Source organism: Drosophila miranda, chromosome XR (assembly GCF_003369915.1).
Source record: "Drosophila miranda strain MSH22 chromosome XR, D.miranda_PacBio2.1, whole genome shotgun sequence".
Classification (NCBI taxonomy): domain Eukaryota; kingdom Metazoa; phylum Arthropoda; class Insecta; order Diptera; family Drosophilidae; genus Drosophila; species Drosophila miranda.
Window position 1 is genome coordinate 4,769,793 of NC_046674.1, and position 22,249 is coordinate 4,792,041.

At 44.6% G+C, this 22,249-nt stretch overlaps 1 protein-coding gene across 3 annotated transcripts in view; it reads right to left on the reverse strand.

Annotated features, from left to right (window-relative positions):
* LOC108152859 (protein bric-a-brac 2) overlaps positions 1 to 22,249 on the reverse strand; it is a 31,376-nt gene that overhangs the window by 3,130 nt on the left and 5,997 nt on the right. The window lies entirely within an intron of this gene.

Here is a 22,249-nt window from a genome sequence, read left to right on the forward strand (position 1 = left end):
TTTTTATGGCCCCAAAAGGTTGTGGGGGGGAGAGAGAGAGGGGCCACCATTTATTTATTGCTATTATTAGGAATTCAGCGGTAGTGGGGGGACAACTAGGAAGGGAGACAGTACTCTGCCTTGTAATTGAGACTGAGTTTAACCCTTAAGCTGTCTTAATCAGCTGCACCATTTAAGGGTTAAGCCCAAAGGCAGGGCGGGGCCTACTCCTGGCAGAAAAGGAGTTTTTCCTCTCCTCCACTGTACACTCTGTTGGAGGAACGTCAGAGATATGAGGTAGGTTCTTGATCTCCATCTGAGACTACAATCGATGCGATTTGTAGCTCTTTTTCCCATCTGTTCCTGATTGGAACTGCTGGAAACCCTTCAGAGATCCTGTTTTGGTTGGAAGAAAGTAAAAAATCCATAGATCGGCGCTCTATATCGTACATATGGTCTTTATCCCATGGCTACCAAGGGCCTAGGCGTTCTTAAAACTAGTTTAGAGCTAATATACACCCTAAAATGTACGTGGCTTTAGCAATTTGTTATCGAAATTTTAATCGAAATTAATCGAAAAGAGATGATAAAAAAAAAACACCTTTTTTGTGGGAAATACTTATTTTTTTCTCTACACCAAATTCCCTTTAAGGCCAAAATATCGAGAATTAATCGAAAGTTAAACGATATTTGATGGCCTTGGCCAAACGATCATTCTTTGAGTGTATCCAAAGTCAGGCCTCTGCTCCCGCTCTCTCCCCTGAGCATAGAAAAAAAAAAAGTTAAAATTGATGCACGTTTCGTGCAACGTGCAACGTGCAACGTGCAGCGGCCATGGCTAAGGCGGAGGCTATAAAGCGCCCGCCTGCCTGACCAGCAGCTCCGTGGCTCTGCGGAGCCTCAAAGTCCAGTTCCAGGCCACGCCCCCCAACGCGCTGGGTGGAGGCACGTAGCCATGCATTTTATATACACGTTGGGGCGTAATACAAATTATGTGCAACGAGGAGAGGCATGAGGCACAAACAGGAAAGGCAGCGGCACGGCAGGGCAACGGCAGCGGCGGAATAAAAAAGAGAAACGAATATAATGCAAGTCTTAAATATTTGAAAAGTAGGCGCCGCCGCTACAGAAACGGCAGAAGGGCACACTGTACAGGGTACAGTGAAGCCATGTACATGTGTACGTATGTACATGCCGACTGGCATGCAGCAGGAAAAAGGTCATAAAACGTATGAATAATTGAAATTGAAAAGTCGGAAGCATTTTTACATTTTTTTACAGGCACCAAAACACACAACAACAACAACAACAACAACGTGGCACGAGTTGCACGAGTAACTGTAACAAATGTAACGAAGGAATATGGCGTTAAAAATGCTATTTTATGTAAAACACTTTGTTAATGATGAAGGCTTGCCCCCCCCAGCCCCACTGCCCCACCTGCAACCAGCTCTAGATGTACACTGACTTATGGCTGGCAGTGTGAACAGTTTATTGTGTGCTGTAAAGAACAAATGGGGGGGTAATGGGAGAATGGGCGAGTCTCTAGACTGGGGGGGGGGGGAACGCTCTGTTGAGGATCGTCTATCGCTTAAGCCCTCGGCCCTCGCACTCTTGGCTTTGATCTGATGTGATCTACATCTGCTGCCATCATCCACATGGGCATTAGTCACAGCCCCAACCTCGTGACCTGCCTTCCGCCAAGAGTCAGGCAGCCATCTATCCCTCTTCGTCTGTCTCTCTTACTCTCTCGCGCATCGTACAATTTCATATAATAATAAAATATTACGAGCTTCTCTGTCTCTGTCTCTGTCTCTGCCTCTCTGTCTCTCTCTCTGTCTCTGCTCTGTGGCTCTCAAAAATGTTTAATTAATTAAATTTTCAATTCCGAACGTCTTGCCACCCCCCCTAGACCGTACTGTGTGTGTGTGTATTTTCCCCCCACTGAATTTTCCTTCGACAAAAACAAATTCTGAAGTGTGCGCGCATTCAACTTTCTTTCAACTCATTTAATTTAATTTGCGGCGCCTCCGCTGGCTGACGCTGACGTTGCTGCCGCACAGTGCTCGTTGCCGGCTCTTCTTCTTGCCAATTACTCATCGTGTGCCCCCCATTCACATAATAATTTATTTAATTAACTTTTCCGCTGGCTACAAAATTTTCTATCAAAAATTTATTGATTTCTTTTTTCCTTTTTTTTTTTTTTTTTTTTTTTTGCTTCTTGAGAAAACGAAAAAGGAATATATTTGTGGAGTTGGTTTTTTCAATATTTTTGTATATATAGGAAAAACCATCCACCCCAACCCCCCAACCCCCCAACCCCCGCCCCAACCGCCACTCATGCATTCTCATTCGTACGGGAATATCTGTGGATTACATATAGAATTCTATAACTTTTTCTCTGCTTGTCTCTGTGTGTGTGTGTGTGTGTGTGTGTGTGTCTGTTGGCAATAAAATATAAATTTATTATACGCGCCCGCCCCGCCCAACCATCCCCCAACCCACCCTCACACACTCTTTTTGCCATCAATCGAAATGCATGGAAAGGAATACCCCCCACTCCACCCCGTACCTTTTCAACAGCCTTCAAGTTTTCACTACCCCCCCCCCACCACTCCTCTCTTCCGCCCCCCCACTCCCACTGTTCTGTAATACCCCTTTGGATTCTAATGCAATTTTAATTTTATTTTTCAAGCGCGCACATAAACTCAGCACTCGATTCCCCCCTCACTACCCCCGCACCCCACCCAGCCACTCCCCTTGCTACAGAGAGAGAAAACAAGGGGGATCCCCCCTTTATGGATTATCAGTACCAAAAAAAAAGACCACAAAAATACTCAATTTTTTCGTAGGAAAATTAATTTCTTGGTCCGGAAACAGAACTCCTTTTCGTTTGAGGCCCTTATTTCTCCAAGTGTAAGATATACCACTAAAAACTAGATGGATGGGCGGGGGTGTCGAGACCTTTATCCCAACCCAATTGCCCCTCCCCCTCCGACCATCGCGCGTATTCCTTAACCGAACTTTTGCTGTAGTTTTCCCTTTCCTTTTTTCCTCCATTTCTATTACCGCTGCTGCTGCTGCTGCTGCTGCTGCTGCTGCTGCTGCTGCCGCTGCTTCTGCCTGTATATTTCTTATATTATATAACACTTTATTTATTATTCATTTTCGATTCGTGTTTTACCGTGGTGGCAGCAGGGGCAGCGGCAGCGGCAGTGGCAGCGTCGGCGGCGGTGTCTCAAGTTTGTTATTTCTCTTGTCTGCAAGTTGCTTTGCTTGCCACAGAGCCGCCATGCCGTGCCACCCACTCACACGCCAACATCCCCCTGTTGGCACCACCCCCCCGCCCCAAGGACCTTGCCATTTCCGGGGCTACTTTTGCCTCTGCTGCTGCTTCTGGCTGATGGGCGCCTGTTCCCTTTTAGCCTTCACTATTACTACTGCCTCCAGTAGTTTCTCTCTTTCTCTAGAGCTCTCACTTGTCTCTCAGTTGCTTTCGGACGAGAGAGAGTGCTCTCCCTCTCTCTCTCTCAGTCGCTCCTTGTGGCATCTTTGCTGCTACTGCTGCTCTCTGCTCATTCATTCATTCATTTATTTGTGCGAGTATTTCTCGGCCACCAAACCACACGCATGCCATCTCTCTGCCCCTCTCTCTCTCTTGCTTTCTGCAACTACTGGCTCCTGCTTCTGCGATTCCTGTTACGCCGCAAGACGACGGCCGCACCTTCGCTCGTTTTTAGTGCCCCCTCATGCCCCATGCCCCATGCCTCGTGCCATTCATTAATTTTATAAGACGCTCCAGAAATAATTCATTTGAAAGCGTACACCTCCCATGGGGCTACACGGCAAAAACATCGACAATCGGAAGTTACTTCAATCCACAATTATCGAGGACCCTCCGCACTGCAGCAGGGATACAGCACCGTGTATCTGTGGATCTGTACTGTATCTTTAGACCCATTTTCTTGCTGGCTTGGCACCGCGAATCGATTTGCATTTTTATAAATCCCCTTCGTCCCTCCCCCCGCCCCGCAGGACACCCAAAAGTAGTAATAGCAGCTGCCTCTCCTTTTTTTTTGGGGGGGCGCCACAAGACAGCGGCAGGCAGAAGAAGCAGCGGCAGCGGTGGCAGCAACTAAATATTTAATAGTATTTTATTGCACGAATTTCACATAAAATATGCATATTGGCCGAATGCATTATTCATGGGAATAATGTGAAAAACACATTTCGTAAAGCGAGTGCCACAAGGAAAGGTGCAGAAAGGAGTGGTGTGGACTGAGGGGGGGGGGGGGGGGGGGCAAGGTGTACACCCTTGCGGGGAAAACTCTCTCTCTAACTCTTCTTCTTGAGCAGTGGCTGTCTCTGTTTTCTATATATCGTTTCGCGTATTCGAATGCATATAATAATGAAATGCAAAACAACAAACAGGGCGGCCATAAACAATTGCTGTGTGGCAGGAGGGGCAGGGTCCAAGGCATTGCAGGGAGGCGTCGGGAAATAGTTGCAACAACACAGAAACAAAACAACAACAACATATGCCACAAATAATTGTAGCAATCATAAAGCCAAGTGCGAGTGCATGAAGCTCACTCTCTCTGCCGCATGCCTCTTGGTTTCGCTGCTGGGGGGAAGGTGGGAGGGGGGAAAGTTTAGCTTACAAAAAGAAATGGAGAGCGTAGCTCAGCCCTGGATACCCTTTAGTAATATATTGTTGGAGGAGGTGCAAAGTACCACCCAAAAATACAATAAATACCAACGAATATACTAGAAGTGCCAACAAAAATACCATACATTATATCGAAATACCAAAAATACTAGCCTCTAGTACTAAAATACTAAAAGTCCTTTTGAAAATTAAAAATAATACTATTGAAAATACTAGAAATACTATCAAAAGTACTAAACATACCATCTAAATATTATAAATGGTAAAAAGAATACCCTAAATACCATTAAAATACTAGAAAAGCGATAAAAGTACTCTAAATACTATTGAAGAAATCATAAATAGAAAAAATACTATCAAAAATACTAGAAATACCATACGAAATACTAGAAAGGCCATCATAAATACTGCAAATACCATTAAAATCGATCAAAAATATTAGAATTCTATAAAAAATACTAGAAATACCATACCAAATATTAGAAAGGCCATTAAAAATTCTAAAAAATACCATTAAAACGATCGAAAATACTAAAATGCTACGAAAAATACTAGAAATACCATACCAAATATTAGAAAGGCCATCAAAAATTTTAAAAAATACCATTAAAACGATCGAAAATATAAAAATGCTATAAAAAATACTAGAAATACTATACCAAATATTAGAAAGGCCATCAAAAATTCTAAAAAAAGCTATAAAAAATACTTAAAACACTATCGAAAATACACAAACTACTGAAAAAAATAGTCTGTTGAATGTTTAATAAAGACATCTTTGAAATGGAATATTTTTGAATAAATAAAATTTTCTGGGAATAAAAAGACTTCCCTCGAAGCGCCACAAACATCTCCCGTAAGCCGTAGTACCCTTTATAATGGGTAGCACTCGTACAAACAACAGCCACAACACAATGGCAGCCAACAATAATTTAAATGTAATAAATAATTATACGCCAAGTGTTGAGTGCAACGTGCAACGTGCAACGTGCATTGAGGTGTGTCAAGTTGCCAACTCTAACCAGAGGGAATGAATGCCTCGGCACAAGGGAAAAGGGAAAGGTGGCAAGGGGGCAGGGAGGCGCGGAACAGAAGTAACCACAGCCCGACAACTGAAATTCGCTATAAAACATTCAAATGCAGGGGCACAGAACAGAACAGCCAGAGAAGCACACAGCCAGCCGCCAGCCGCCAGCCTTCTTTCAGACCCTCGAAAAATGCCACAACGCGCGATCCAAAGGGGCAGGCACTCTTCCCTTTCGCTGGTTTTTGCTGTGTTCTGTTTTGTTCTGTTCTGTTTGTGTGCTATTTGTACTGTTTTGTGGCGCCCCCGAACAGAGTCCAGGCGTTGTCTTGCGAGCGCTCGTCCTTTCGTGGACTGCACTTCCTCCTCTTCCTTCAGCCGCTTGAAGGCGAGTCCTTCTTGCCTTCCATCAGCGAGGAGGAGTACAGGCACTCGGACTTGGACTTCATTCGGTCTGCAGTGGAGAGACGCGCCTTTTGTCACTGATGGAAACGTGACACGAGGCTTGCCTTGGCAATCAACCGAGGGTAGCTGTTGGATGACGCGTGAACTGAACTAAAAAAGGATCTACCAAGCATATTTATTCCTGGAATATTCTTATGGTATTCTCAGGATATATTTATGATCTATCGAACCCCAATATCCCTCGTATTCAATCAATTTCCCTCTCATTGCACATTAAATGAGGATATTGATCGCAGATCCAATTGGTTTTATTGTCATCTATCGGCCTGCCTGTATACTCAAGCCTTCTGGGGGTGTCACGATGCCATCCCCAGGCCCCAGGCTTCCGCGCGAATGGTGGGGCCAACAATTGTAACAATTTCTGCCCGTCGCTTGCTGCGTTGCTCATGTAATTTCCAGCAGGGAAGGGCAGTGGCTGCCACTTCCACAGTAAAAATTAACCTCTTGCAAATAGTAATTTATTGTTTCTGTTTTTTTCTCTCTTTCTTTTTGTTGTTTAGCATGAGGGGATAATGAGGATATATGGGGCTTGGGCTGGGGCTGGAACACCAAAAGCTTGCGCTTTGCGACGAGTTGCTGGATTGTAACGACTTGGGAGTTGCCTCTTGGACTGCGGTGCTTGCGTGTCCTTTGAAAGCTGATTGAAAGCGCAGTCCCCCCCCCCCCACACCCTTCAGGGGGTGGAGGAGAAAGTCTACAAAGTGTTAAAACGGCTGCACACAGTCATTAAATATGAATACTTGTATAAGCAGCAGCAGACAGACAAGCGACTGGAAAAAAATACCATGGAGAAGGCACACACACACACACACACACGTACGCCTCCTCCATGCAGCAGGGGGCGGGGGGGGGCAGGAGGTGCCGTCACTCATTATTCATGTGCGAGCAAATCTCTTAAGTTTAAATAGAAAGCAAGAAAGAAAGGAAAGTAAACCCCCCCCGCCCTCCCCCAAAAGGCGGCCCCCCCTGCCCAGCCGCTGTCTTCAGGTCAAGCGCTGAAATGTATGCTACGCTTTTTGTGCGCCAATCGAAGAGGCACCGGTGCCGCACCATGCAACTGCCGCTGCCACTGCCACTGCAACTGCAATCGCCGGAAGGGGTGGAGGGTGCAACGCACAGCAAAGCCTTGAAATAATATTTAATATTTAGAGAGACATAAATATTAAATGAGGCACAAAAGCTACTATGCAAAAAAGGTAGCCCGAGCCTCTCCGTGTGTGTTGCAAGTAGAATTACAGCTAACATTCCGACATTATTTCTGTGTCTGTGCATGTGCGAGGGTATGCAAGGCTACGGGGCAGCCTATGCCACGCTCTTGAAGGGGCATACCCCCGGCTTGCGCTGCAGGGTATCCGCCGAGTCTTCGACTTTCGATTTTGGCTTTGGAAAAAAAAAAACTGCAACACTATTTTGCAGCCATGGCACGCTTTTCTTTGCTTTTGGGGCCCCCGCTGCACAGAGTTTTTCCCCATTTGATACTTTGGGGAGTCGCGAGCAGACCGGAGAGCAGAAAGAGTCGAACTCTGAGCCGACGCCGCCGCCATCGTCAGAAGCCCATCGCCAGAGCTATACGGAAAAGTCTTATGAAATATGCAAGGCCTGTGTAATTTCTTATTTAAAATGCCATTAAATTTTTTGAATAGCATAGAGAGAGAGAGAGCGGGAGAGAGAGGAGGCAGGAGGCAGGAGGCAGGGGCAGGAGGCACTGTCTAAAACATAGAGCGCAGCATGCACTCGGGCTCTGGGCTCTGGCTACTGGGGGTCCTGGGTAAATAGAGGCACGGCCCCGTCCACCCACTCTATATCCATGTGTGTGTGTGTGTGTGTTGGTGTGTGTGCTCACAGGTTAGACAAATAACGGTTTTGGGGTCTGGGGGCCTTTGGCTGCTGTTTGAGTTGCACACGGGGCCATGGGGGAGTCTCGGCTCTCGACTCTCGACTCTCGAAAGTCGGGGGCTTCGGCCAACTTTTAAAATGCATATTTGATTGTTTTTTTCTACCAGAGAGAGAGAGAGATAGAGTGGAGAGAGTGGTCCTGCATCCTAGAGAGGCATCCATGGGGTACGTGTAATTAATACCAATCATGGAGGTACAGCTACTGCTCCCCCAAAAAGCGGGGCAAGTGCAGCAGCAGCCATCGAACGGACAGGCCGCATGCATCTTTAATGACGTGACGTGACGTTGGCTGGTCGCTGGTCGCCGGTCGCTGGTCGCCGGTCGCCGGTCTCTCCATTTTATATTATTTCAAACTTATTTCTAATGCCAATTGTCAGGCCTCCTGTCAAAAGTCTGTCCATTGCAAATGCATTTCGCATCTCTGAAATTCTGTATCTGTGATGCATCTGTATCTGTGTGTGGGTGTGTGTGTGTGGCAGCAACACCTTTATTAGTCAGCCATAATATTGATTTAGGCCGAGAGTCGCCGCCGCCATTCGCTGTCTGCCTCAAGATAATTATTGCCCACAGATACACACACACACACACACACACACAGAGAGGAAACCATTACATATGTAAATACACACGCACACACACACACACAAAGAGCTTGCCGCAGAATTGCAGGTTGCATGTTGCAGCTGAGATTGCAGCAGAGATTGTGGCAGCTTTGGAATTGATTTTGCCGCGCATCTGCGGAAACAGCGAAAATAATTCGAAGCACACACACACACGCGCACACGCACACGCACACACATGGATTAAATTTGCATTAGGAACCGCTCTCTGGCAATTAGCGACAGGAGCAGGACATTCCGAGCAGAGGAGGCCCGAAGGAGGCTCTCCGCTTTGCTTTCGAGATTCCTTGAGGAGCGGCTTGGCCACTATGCGTGGGTGTTTGTGGGTGTTTGTGGGTGTGTGTGGGTGTGTGGCTGCTGTTTGCCCAGACGACCTGCCGCAAGCATTCGTCTCTATCTCTGTTTGATACCGATTCATAATCTGTTTGAAGTCCAAAATATATGGCTAATGTTTCGGCTTTGGTAATTCTCTCGAAGGAGGCATTTATGGCAGGGCGGCTCCAATGAAGGCAAAGAATTGTGGCAAAGTTCCGCCCCGCAGTAGTTTTCCCCTTCCTCTCGAGAACACAGTCTGTGCCAAAAGGCTGCGTCACTTTTATTTGTTTCGCTTAAAGTGCACGGAAATTGTCTGTAGCCCATTTAAAAATAAACAACAATAAAATAAATAATTAAGAAATACGCTGCCTTTCTGCGTTTAATTATAAACAAAAGGCGCAGCCACAGAGGCGGCACAGGGGCGGGCACAGGGGCGGCACAGGGGCGGCACAGGGGCGGCACATTGTTGTGAAATGAGCAAGAAATTAAATGAAAAATGAAATAATAAAACGCGTATTACATAAACGCTCGAAATAAATACAAACGTACTCGTGCGTGTACTCATACTCATCTGAGTGAATATCTTTATAAATGATTCATTTACGTTTTCCCAAGAAAAAGCCAAAATCCCCCTCCCACCACCCAAAAAAAAACGGCCAAGAAGCAGCCCCCCACGAAAATTGATTAAATAAATAAATGGCCAACAAAAACTAGATTTGTATTTATTTGCTGCGGTATTTATGTATTTTTAGCATCGCAGCTAAAAAGAAATAAATCAAAAATCCTCGTTCGAAAATGAAACCAAATTCAAAGCCAAATGCGAAATGCGAAATGCGTAAGCCATTAGGGGGCGTACATATATGTATGTATGTATCTTAAAATGTATTTGGATGGATTGTTGGTCTTATAAATTTACACCAAAATCCCAATCCCATCATCTATTGTCCGTAGTATACGATCTTCACTGTCCACTAGCCTTTTGAATGTTTGCTCTTTGAATTTCCAATATTTTATTTGTTCCTCTCTCTCTCTCTGTCTTTTTTTTGTTTGTATATATTTATATTTATTTTTTTTTTGTTTATTTAACATCGTTTTTTCAACAAGCATCCCTCAAACCCCACCCATCCCATCGCAATGCGAAACGAAACGAAACGCTTCTCTCGATTGTTTTAGTATCTGATTTTTTTATTTACTTTTAATGAGTCGCCCGCCGCGAAAAGCCGCACACAGATTTATATTTGGCTTTGGGATGGGGACTTTCGTGAGTTGCTAAAATGTTGCTGCCGCTATTAGGGCTCTACTTTTTCTTGTAGTTTTATTTTTCCATTTTCCATATTGTTTTTTTGCCCACTTTATACCCATTTTGTTGAAGGTTTTCATTTGTTTTTAGACATTAACTAAAATGTTTTACGTTTATTTTTTTATGGCCGGCCAATGACAGGCATTTTGGGGGCTCTAAAGGCTATAAAAACGGGTGGATGGGGGGGGTGTAGTGCACCCAAAGTATCTTCAAGTCCTTCTCTCCTTCCCAGATTCATCTTCGACGAATATCATTGGGTTTCAGCGACTTATCTGCAGTGTGGATTATATTTAAATGTATTTCCATCGCTTTTGTCTGCCATCCGCCATCTACCATTCGCCTTTTGGATTCACATTCACATTCCCATTCGAAAATTGACTTATTAATTAATTTATGCAGACACGTTTTAGTTTTATTATTTTTAAATTTGTGTAATTTGTGCCTTTGCCTACCCCTCGATGGGGTATATTGGACCCCGTGGCCTCTGCGCCTGCCACTCTTCTCAAGGGGTACATCGCGTTCGATGCGTTTCTCATTGTTTGTTTCACAACAAAAACAAAAACACCAAAACGACTGATATTTTATTATGTCTTTGGGCATAAATTATTTATCTCATTTTTGGCTTCAAGTTTTCTTTCAATTTTGTTGTTTTTTGTTGGACTGCTGGTTGTTTTCCTTATTTTTGTATATTTCTATGATTATTTTTTATCTCTCGCTTCATTTAACAATGTTTTTTTTTTGTTTTTTTTTGTTTTTTTGATTTTTGATTTTTGATTTTCGATTTTTATGTCCCATCTATGGGCTGGCGTTTGAAATTTAAATAAATTAAATTTTATTAGTAAAAATTGACGAGCAAATATGCCGTGCTCTATGACAAAAACTACAAAGTTGTTCCACAAAAAACCCACAAAATGCTGCCAGAAGCGTTAGATACCCTTTGAGAGTCGTTGGGGATATGATATCTGGCTGATAAACGATGTATAAGATGGTCAGGTGATGATATATGGATTATATTTCGATGGATCTCTGAATTTTGAGGATATTTTGTGGTTCCTCTTTAGTTACAAGAAATATTTCCTTTAAAGTCTCATTTAGTTATGGAAAGCACTTGGAAATATCCATATTTTAGATGGCTTATGGATCGATTAAGGCCTCCTCTTGAACACAATCATCATACCCCTCTTTTCGGGGGTTAGAGTACAAACAACATAGTTTTGATTAATAAATGCGGCTCTATACCTCGGATTTACGATCTATATATATGCATATATGTTTATGATCCATCTGGCCATCTGTTTAAGATAGTTTTTATGGCAAAAACATCGGGAGGGGGGTGAGCAGGAGATGAGTACGCTTAGCGGGTATATTCTTTGATATTTCATACAAAGGAACACTCTTTTAGTATAAAGTTTTATTATTTTATTATTATGCCCCATGTTGCCGCCCTTCTGGCCCATAAATGGGATGTATCTGCAGTTCAGCGCGTTTATTGTCGCGCACAAAACGCGCCGCGTCATGAGCGAACCATAAAAAAAAAGACTCCGCTCTGTCCGCTCTGTCGCTTTGTTGCTCTGTGGCTTTTGTTTCGTTTTGGAGACGAGGAATGGGGGGAGCGGGTGTGGGGGGGGGGGCTATTTTCATTCATGCAGACAATTGAAATGCTTTCATTTAGCATTTGTCTTAGAAATGGTCTCGATCGAAGCCTCGTTAGGTCGCCCCCCCCCCGCTATGGGGAGTTGTATAATTAGCTTGCGGCCCCAGCAGCCTTTCTTCGTAGCACGTAGCCGAGCCCGAGGTGTGAATCAATCAAAAACGTAGCTATTTTTAAGCACTGCTAAACTTTGTATTTGATTTTTCACTCGACAGCCGCCACACGCCGATTGTCGGACCCAAAAAAAAATAAACAGAACAAACAGCTGACGATGGAGAGGTGAGGCTGGGGATCGTGTGATTGGAGAGTGAAAAAGTAGCAACAATTTTCGGAGGGGGGGATGTGGCCCCAGGGGGGGGCAGCAGATCGCTGGCCCAAAGGCCGAAGCAAATGTATTAAAATAAAATTTAAACATTTCGTCGCCGTCTGCGGGGCTCCACTCCTCCTCTCTCTCTCTCTCTCTCTCTGTCTCTCTCTCTCTGTTGTTGTTTTTTATAACATTTGCGCATGCGCAAACTGCCAAACGAGCAAATTAATAATTAATGCAAATAAACACACAAAAAGCCAGCGACACGATCCACAAAAAAGAAAACCAAAAAAACCAAAAAAAAAAAACAAAAGCAGAAGAAGAACAAAAGAAGATACAACAAAATCAGAACGCACGTGTAACAGCGCTTTTGATTAATAAAGTAACAATTTAAATAAATATTATTAATAACGCCACTTTCGGGGTTGATCGGCGGGGGCGGGGGGGGGGGGGGGGGGGGGGGGGGGAGCGGGAGGCCGAGGGCTATAAATAACGAGGCAACGTTCGAATGAGTCTCCGGATGAATGCCTAAATGTGAATGGGAATTGGAGTTCAAGAGTGGATTTTGGGAATGGCAAACGAGCACCGATTACAGGTCCAGCAGGTGCCATATGTTCTAGGGGGCCGAATAATTATGTGGCTAACTGTTTAAATGTTAATTGAGTAACGGGAATGTCGTTTATCGAGATCGGGGCAGATCGATGGATAAAGAGAAGAGTGGCGAATGGTTGGAGTGCCTGATTAATGTATAAATTCCACTTTGAATAACGGAATTTTGGGGGGAATATTAAGCAGGAATGTCCTGTGTAGATTTGCCACTAAAAAAAACGACTTTTCATTCATTTCCGCCAGACCCCAGGGGGCAGAAGGGAAACAAACCGGAGGGGGGGCTTAGAAGGCAGGAAAATGGCTCGAAAAAATACAAAAAATAATAATGTTTCGAGAGAAGTACACCCCTCCCTGCCCCCCTGCCCCCTCTAGCATCAAAAGCAGCCTCGTCACGATGACAAAGCAACGGCGGGACTGGCTCTCCTACTACTATTCGTATTCGTATTCGTATTCGTATTCCATATATCTTAGCCAGTGGAAAAACTATATAATTACTCCGCACAAATAAATGTGCCTCAAACTGACCGACAAAAATGAGGGAAAACTATGGCAGGAAAGCGCAGAGGGGAGGGGTAAAAAAAACCATTAATTAAAAACTATAAAAAAAAAAAATACAAAATTACACGATCATATTTTATTGTATTCGGTGAGGGGAGGGGCTTGGTATTTTCGCTCTTTTACATTTTATATTTTTAATTGCTGGCGACGTAAAAGTTTTCCCACTTTTTGTATTATTATTATTTAAATTTCTTTATAATTACAGTGCGGCAGAGCCAGAGACGGGGACGGGGAGGGGGAGGGGGAGAGGGGGAGAGAGGATTGTCGCTTGTTTCTTTGTCTCCAGGTCTCTGGCCGCTATGCATATGCGATGCGATTCTCCCACTTTCATATTCGAGAGTGGGCGGGTGGTAGGGGGTGGGGGGGGTGGGAGGGGGGTGTCCACTTTTAATGACCATGCGGCAGGCGTTGGCTTTCAATTGACATGAGCACCTGTCTGTCTGTAATTTCTATACGTATGTAGTATTTATTACACAAAGTTTTAATTGTTGGATTCAATAGAATAAAAAAAAAAAAACACCCAAATACCCAAAATACCAAAAAGGTAATTACAATTTATGCGCTCAATAATTAGAGACACAAGAAATGGTTTTCAAAGGGAATTTTAAACAGGAGGTTTGGGGCACGAGGCAGAGACAGATCTGACACAGATCAAGGCATGCCTGAGTCACCGTTCTGGACTTGGAGCTGGACCACTCCCCGAACACACTTAATAAACCAATTTTTGATTGTAAGCCGTTGACATGAATCAGCAGCATCACCTGGCCTGCTCCTCCTCGAATCCTCTCAGCCGTTGCACCCCCCAAAAGGTCTGCATTTGCATCTCTTAGTCAGCATTTGCACATACATACATACATAATTATGCCTCAAACAAAAGGCAAACATTGTGGGGCAGAGGAAGTGGCATAGGAAGCCGTCGAATGAGTGAGTATCTTGTATCTGGTATCTGGCGCACATGCGAAAGACAGTTCAAAGACCTGTTCCGGCGAACATATATAAACTAAATGTCAAGAAACTATCACAGAACAGATTCAGGCGATTCAAACAGATGAATAATAATAAATACAAGCAATTAATTATCATGAAACGCGAGGGGCATACAGCCATGCCACCACCAGCTGCTGCTGCTGCCGCTGCTGCTGCAGCAAGGGGAAAAGATAGATAGATACAGATATTCGTATACGGATCTGGTGGGAATTATTTTGTCTAAATTGCAAGTCGCTGACGCTGCGGTTTTGCCATGCTTAACCGATTTCATTGTGCAATAAATGTGCATAAATAATGCCAGAAATGTACCAAAGAAATACCCTAGATCAGATCGGGTCTTAAGACTTAATCTTATAATTATACAAATAAATTTCGGCGAAATGTGCTGGCCTTAAGCTTATAAATGGTATATATCTAAGAAAGAGGTCTTCCAAGGTGCAAGTTTGAGGCAGAGGCTGGCAGATACCCTGTAAAATGCTACTAAATGACATAGACAGACGCCAGCAGTGGTGGCAGGCAGCAGCTACACGGAAAATGACTCAGCCACATAAATTTAATTATAGCTCGGGCGCAGAATTTATTTAGTTTTGTGCCTCAGTCCATTATAAAGTAGGCAAACACACACACACACACATGGTAGGAGAGAGGGGGAAACATATTGCTGTGCACATTTATGTGCGATATATAAAAATATTTAATTAATTATATGGCCAGAGCGAGAGAGCGAGAGACTAAACTAAAAGTATTCCTGGAAATGCGGCAAATAAATAAGCAAATAGATGGGGAAATAGATGGAGCTAGAGCTAGCAAAAGGTTGGGCTGCCTCTCCCGCAGAGCCAATGGAGGCTTTCCCCCCCCCCCCCCCCTCACCCCCTCCCTTCCTCATTCCCCCTGTAGCTTTTCCAATCGTGGCTGTGCGTGAGGCATTTAGGAAAAATTAGACAGCATTTAGTTTTCAATTTTTGTCGTGTTTTTAATACCGAAAATGAGCGGCGGCACACATTTGCGATTCATTTAAATTTATTGCTGCCGCTGCTGTTGCGTTTGTAATTAATAAAGTAAATTTGACCTCACAAAGATGTAGACACCAGACAGATACAGATGCAGATACAGATACAGACATAACGCAGAGATACAGAGTCTTCGGCGAAGACAGGCGACAATATGAATGAATGAATGCCAGAAGATGAGAGAGCCGCAGCAGAGGCAGAACCCAAATAGAGGCATGACAAACGGCTGCGAGTGCAATTAGCAGGCAGCAGCCAACAGCCAACAGAAGTTGCAGATACATCTGTATCTTCTGTGGACACTGTAGCTGTGGCTGTGGCTGTGCCTCTAGACTGGGGCAAGTGCCTTGATAAATGTCTTTGACAGCGCAGAAAACAAACTGTGCAAATATTTGACAAAATACAACTATAAATATTGCTTAAGAATTAATGCTGCTGCTGCGTGTATCTGTTGCTGCCACTGCCACTGCTGCATGCATCTGTCGCCTGCAGACAAATAGACGCGACGCGAGGCGACTCGACTCTCGCGACTCTCATACAGTGACACCAAAAAGTGCGTGACAAGACGCTGGGGCACAACTGTGCGCCGTGCGGCTTTTGCGGCCTGTCAACGGCAGCAGCAGCTTCATCTACAGATGCGGTGTGTCCGAGAGCAGCCAAGAACCGCATGTATCTGTATCTGCCACACACTCTCCGCGAGTAACGGTGTCAATTTAGCAACCGCAGCGTAGCGACTCTCCATCAGATGCATGCAGCATGCAGCAGGCAGGCAGCAGGCAGGCAGCAGGCAGGGCAGGGCGTGGTCAGAGGCCGCCACGAAGTTGGCTTTTGTCTTTAAGCCAGGCCATTTCCTTGGGGCCATGGGCCATAGCCAGGGCTCTCTAACGTCTGTTGACACGCCGTGTGCGCCGTGTGTTTTGTGCCGTTAAATAAATATTGAATGGAAAATGAATGTATTCGTATTCGTATTCGTATTCATTGAGTAAATATTGTAAATGCGATAGTTGCTGTTTGTCCACGAAAGAAACCGATGGAACAGCAGACCAGGGGGGAAGGGGGGATGGGGATGGAGAGGATGAGGATGAGGATGAGGAGTGCCTGCACTTGCATTTGCATTTTTCTGCGGCACAGGCAGGTGGCAGGTGTCTCTGGAGTGGAGTGTATCCACAAGATACACACTGCTAGACCCAATTCTTGCTAAAAAGAATGATGCCCCCCCCTCCACCCTTGTGGCAGGGTATTGGGCAACGACTTTCTAAACAATTCTCTTGCCTCATGCCGCATGCCTCATAAAACTAATAAAATGCATAAAAATGGAGTAGAGGAAAAACCCCAGAAAAATTACAGACAAAAAAAAAAAGAAAAAAGCATTAAAAACTCGGGAAAAATGGAAACATATGTTTCGCTTTACAAATTATATATCCAATCGTAATAATTATACGCCTCAGAGAAGCAGAGGGAGAAGAGAGATAGAGAGAGAGAGAGGGAGAAAGGAGATAAATTCATGTGGCAGCGTACCTCCGCCTCCTCGGACTCTTACATTCGGATCTTTTCTGGCCACCAAGCGGGGGTGCAACAGAAAGAACAATTGCAACGAAGGGGAAGGGAAAGAGGGGGAGAGGAGGAGATGGAGAGGTAGAGGTAGAGGAATGGCTAAATTAAGAAATGCAACGAACAGGAGAAGGAGGCCTGCGGGGTGCAAGCGGGAGAATAAATAAATGAAAGAAGAAACACAGAAAACAAAAACAACAACAACAAAAAAAGAGAGAGAGAATTTGTTCTACGGGAAATGTACACAAAGTAATAAATATTGATGTTCCCGAAAGAGAAGGAGAGAGAGAGAGAGAGAGAGAGAGAGGGAGAGGGCAGCGAGGAGTGCAAGAACATTCCTCTTACATGTGTTTCTCCTTTCAGATACACAGATACACATCCACAAGATACATTTAATAATTCACAGATGCATTTGCAGCAGCCAGCAGCAGCCAGCAGAGGCATCCAGCATCCAGCAGCAGATGTGTTAAAATTCGTAAAGTAATAAAATAACAAATCAAATGCCCGGCGCAACAAATACACAAAAGATCCATGCATCAAACGATGTGGCATGAGGGAGATGGAGCGATGTGGCAGCGCAACTTCAAAGGAAAAGTCGAGTTGGTCGAAATGCCGTGTTTACAGCCAGATGCATGCAGCAGCAGCAAATGCAACATCCATCGAATGCAATCGCGGGATAAATAAACATTGGAAAACACACACACACACGCACACACACACACACACACACACAGTCACAGACACTCTCTTGTACAAGAAATGGACTCCGCTCCTCGATTTCGCTCACTTTGCCGCCTGCCTGCCACTGCCACTGCCACTAATTTCACACCAAATTATGCTCCTGCCACAAGGATGCTGCTGCCGCTACCGCTGCTGCTATCCGGTGAGACGCTGCCACAAAAGGATTCCCGGCCGCAGTGCCTAAGCAACTGGAAAACCCACGAGCCGCATCAGCAGCACCAGCGAGAGCTAGTGGAGTGTACACTGAGAGAAAAAGGGGTGGTTTCTTGAATTTATCTAGGAAAAAAGCGGAAAATTTTAGTTGGAAAGCAATTTTTTTTGGTTCAAAATAAACTAGATTTAAATATTCTTTTCTTAAGATATTAAAAATTAAAAATAAAAAAAAATAAAAATTACAAATAAAATATGAATATTAAATAAATATTCCCCGAATTATGCCTGGAATATTTTTTGCAAATTTTCATTAAAAACACATATGATTTTTCTCTCAGTGCAGAACACGCAAATCGAACCTTTCCAGCAAATTGCCTTTGCATAAAGAAAGAAACTGGAGCTTGTAGCATGCCACGCCGGCACACAGCTCCGCTCGGGCGCAGTGCCTCAAGTGGCGCGGAGCCGCCAATAGTGCGAATGGGTGGCAAGTGCGGCGGCATGCACCATTATGCCCTTCGGAGGAGAGAGAGAGAGAGATCGCTTTGCCCGCTAAGTGCAGCACAAGGATTAGGGGTATTCCCCCCCTTTTTCCAGTAGTAGTTGATTGCCAAATTAGAGGCATTTACAGAGAGTCCTTTTTTACGCAGGATTTCCCCTGTTTGCCGCACACACAGACACACAGACAGAGATGATGAGGGTTCTTGATGCGGCACTGTGGCAGAATGGAGGTGGGTAGGATTTTCGGAAACTGTTGCACAAGCATTTCCGAATTATAGCACGAATTATAATGCCATTTGTGGCAGTTGCACGTTGAAAAACTATGGGAATGTGGGGGGATAATTTTCACTCATTTGGAGTTTTCATTACTACTCTTATCTCTGGCTGCCCCTAATTGTGGCAGGCGGCAACATTGTCTTTCAGCTGTGCGCTGGCAAAAGTATCTGCAAGATGCAAGACGCGTACGTGTATCTGTATCTGTAGCTGTATCTCTGTATCTCTGTGGCTGTGTGGCTGTGCCTGCGTTGTATCTGCTGGTTATAAATATTGTATCTCTTGAGTCTCAGATACGACTCCGTCTGCCTGCCTGCCCCTCTGTTTGTCTCTGTTTGTAATTGCGTAAACAGACTCGTACATATTTTATTTTATATTTTATTGTTTCGCTCCGCTGCGCTGCGCCATAAGGGCAGATACCTATAATTTTCTTGTGTCTCTTGTTTCTCTCTCTCTCTCTCTCTCTCAACAGCAGTGGCAGTGCCAGTGGCAGTGGCAGCAACAGCAGCGGCAGCGGCAACAGAAACGGGCTATGGCAATAATAATCATCATCATCATCATCGTTGGAGTCATTGGAGTCGTAGTCGTCGTCGTCGTCGTCGACGTTGTTTTTGTCGTCATAAAGACAACAGTCGCCGCGACTGCACTAACGACGCGTACACACACACACACACACACACACACACACACACACAGATACAGTTACTCCCCGTGTGCGTGTGCGTGTGTGTAAGTGCGGAATAAATAAATAAAATGTAACAAAAGGCTGCCCAAATAAATGAAAATATAACAAAACTTAACCCAAATACAGCCATCATCATCGTCATAAGGAAAACAAATTGAAGGGAAACGCGAAAGAGAAAGAGAAAGAATAGAGAAAAAGAATGCCAGAGAGAAGTAAGCCGGAATGGCTGGTATGGCTAGAGGGAAGCAGAAGCAGGAGGAGGCCCTCGAATGGATGGAGGAGATATATGTAGTTTTTGAACTGGGGAAAACCGGAGAAACAACATAGATCGGGCAAAGTCCACAAACGAAACCAATTCCGATATCAAATCAAAGACCTCAAAGGTCCTTCTGCCTCGAGCCATAAACCAAAGAATACTTATTATTGGCCACCACTAAAGGTGCATATAAAAAAATACAATATTTATACTATAATTACGAGTGGGCTCTTGGCACGTTGTCAGACCATGACTCTGCCCCGCTAAAATTCCCACCAGATATACGAGCATTATAAAAATTCTATTGTCCCCATACGCAGTCCTCATACGATAATCGTTTTTTTTTTTTAGTTTTGTTTTTTTCATTTGGAAAGTCTCTTTAATTAAACAATCACCGTCGGCCTGTAAATCGAGCCGCCAGCGGACACGGAGACGAGGCTCAAAGATGAATTGGCCAAAAGTGGGGCTATACGGCGTTTTCACTGCGTCATTCAGGGCCTAAATCCGAGTCCGAAATGATATAGAAATAGAATTAGAAAATGTGGGGCGGGTTGGGGGGGGTGTTGGGTTTGTCGTGGGGATCTTATCAGGTGGAAATCGACGCGACTTAAGATTACACGTACAAATAAATGTTATTATGATTATATTGTTGTATTATTTGCCCGGGCTCTAGCTCGGGCGATAAGATCTATGTGGGTTTACAGCCCCCCCATTTGTCCATCGCCATGGCCATAAAATAAATTACTTATTTATTTCGAGTGGCCCCGCCACAAAGCGACACGAAATTCCCTCTTTTCACATACATATATACATACATGTATATATATACAATAAAAATATAAAAAAAAAAATGCCAAGAACAATTGCTGCAACATTTTATGGCGGGACTCTGTGGGCCCCCACAAAAAACTAAAGAAATTATCGAAATTGGCTCGTAAATTATAGAATTCTCATATATAATTCCCATTCCATTCGATTCGATTCGATTCGAGTTGCGGCACTTTGCCTTACGAAATCCTTTAATCTTCATGGGTTAGGGGGGAGGGGGCTCTTACATGCCGTGTTTTTTATGTGTGACAGATAAGAGGGACTTTTCCACTCTCCTCCTAGGTAAAACCCATCGGAACATAAATTTGATTTATTTCCAAGACTCTCGAATCAATCAAAATGAGCCTCTAATGAGCCCCAAAAAGACCCGCCGCACCGCACAGGAAACAGCAGCTCTCGAATCTGGGAGATTCTCACGCTGGCCCCAGACCTTTCCCAGTCCCATTTCCTCTGTAGAAGAGAGTTCAAGCCACCTGCTTAGCATATAGCCCAAATTATGACTAATATTTGGGAGACAAAGAGCGAGCAGCAGCAGCACTAGACGCAGCAGAGAGCAGAGAGCAGAGCAGAGCCCGCCCTTGGCGGCTGTCGCACAAGTTTTCCACACACTTCAGGCAATTTCCAGTAATTTTCTTTTGCAAAAACAATTGGCAAAGCCACGGAGAGCACAAAAGAAGTGGAAGAAAAGGAAAAGTAAATACAAGGAAAAGTCAAGGAACTCTCGCACGAGATGGAGCCATCTACTTGCTACATTTTGCTGAATGCTGGGTTGCCACAATGCTGCGTGTGTGTCTCCTCACTCTCTGGCGCTCTCGGCATGTCTGTGTGTTCTCTCTCTCTCTCTCTTTGTGTGACGTTCTGTGAATGAAAGTTTTTCGGCCGGAAGTTGGGGGGCACCAGCCAGCACCAGAGAGAGAGCAGCCCTCTCTCAGAAGTAAGACACTCTATTAAGTAACAGGCTCTCAGCTCTCTCTCCCCCCTCAGACACCCCACACGCACCATCCATCGCCACCGTCGTCGTCGTCGTCGTCGTCATCGTCTGTCTTGAGTCTATATATTTTTTGGCACACACCGAAAGGGGGCTTCCCTCAGTGACGTCGCCACAGATTTTCGGGGCATGTCGGGGGTGGGGCATGCCAGTGCGAAAACTTCTTCAAGTCTCTGTGCAATTTTGTATGTGTGTGTTTTTGTTTTTATTACCCGAACGAGCGGGCGAACGAGCGTACATTTCTTCTTGATTTTATTTCTCATTTCATTTCAATAAATTAACAGAAGAAATTCGAGTAAATTGTGTGCAAAAAGATAGCAAACAGGGAGCGGCGACCATCCATTCTCCTAGTCGTAAAAGGGAAAAGGTTTCTCCTTCTTTGGAGGGGGCCAAACGCTGGCCAAGGAGAAGGAGGAGTGGGGAGGTGGGAGGGCTGGACACCTCTGATCACTGGTAATGCCCCCCTGGATAGGCCTACGAATGCACCTTCGGAGGAGAGTCAAGCGTTTCGGTGGAGCTGAAGAATCCATCTCGAATGGGGGAGGCCACATTAGGCCACAATTATTTTGCAAATCAAATGCACGAGAGGCAACACACAACAAATCAAATATTTGTCTGCGACTTTTGTTTGCATTTGCCATCAATTTTTATGGCAATTGTTTATAATTTTGTTGATTCTTCTCCGGCAGCCGCCCCCCTGCCACCCCCCTGCCCACCCTCTCTCTCTTCTTTGTGCCCCACATCGTTGCTGTGAGTTGTCTTTGGCATTTTGTATGCCCTGCCCGCGTGCATTGTGCAATTTTCGTCATTAGCATTAAATGTTGTTGAATTGTTGAATTATTTTTCAAGTCGCTGACGCACTTAATGTCTCTCGACCCTGCCCCCTGCC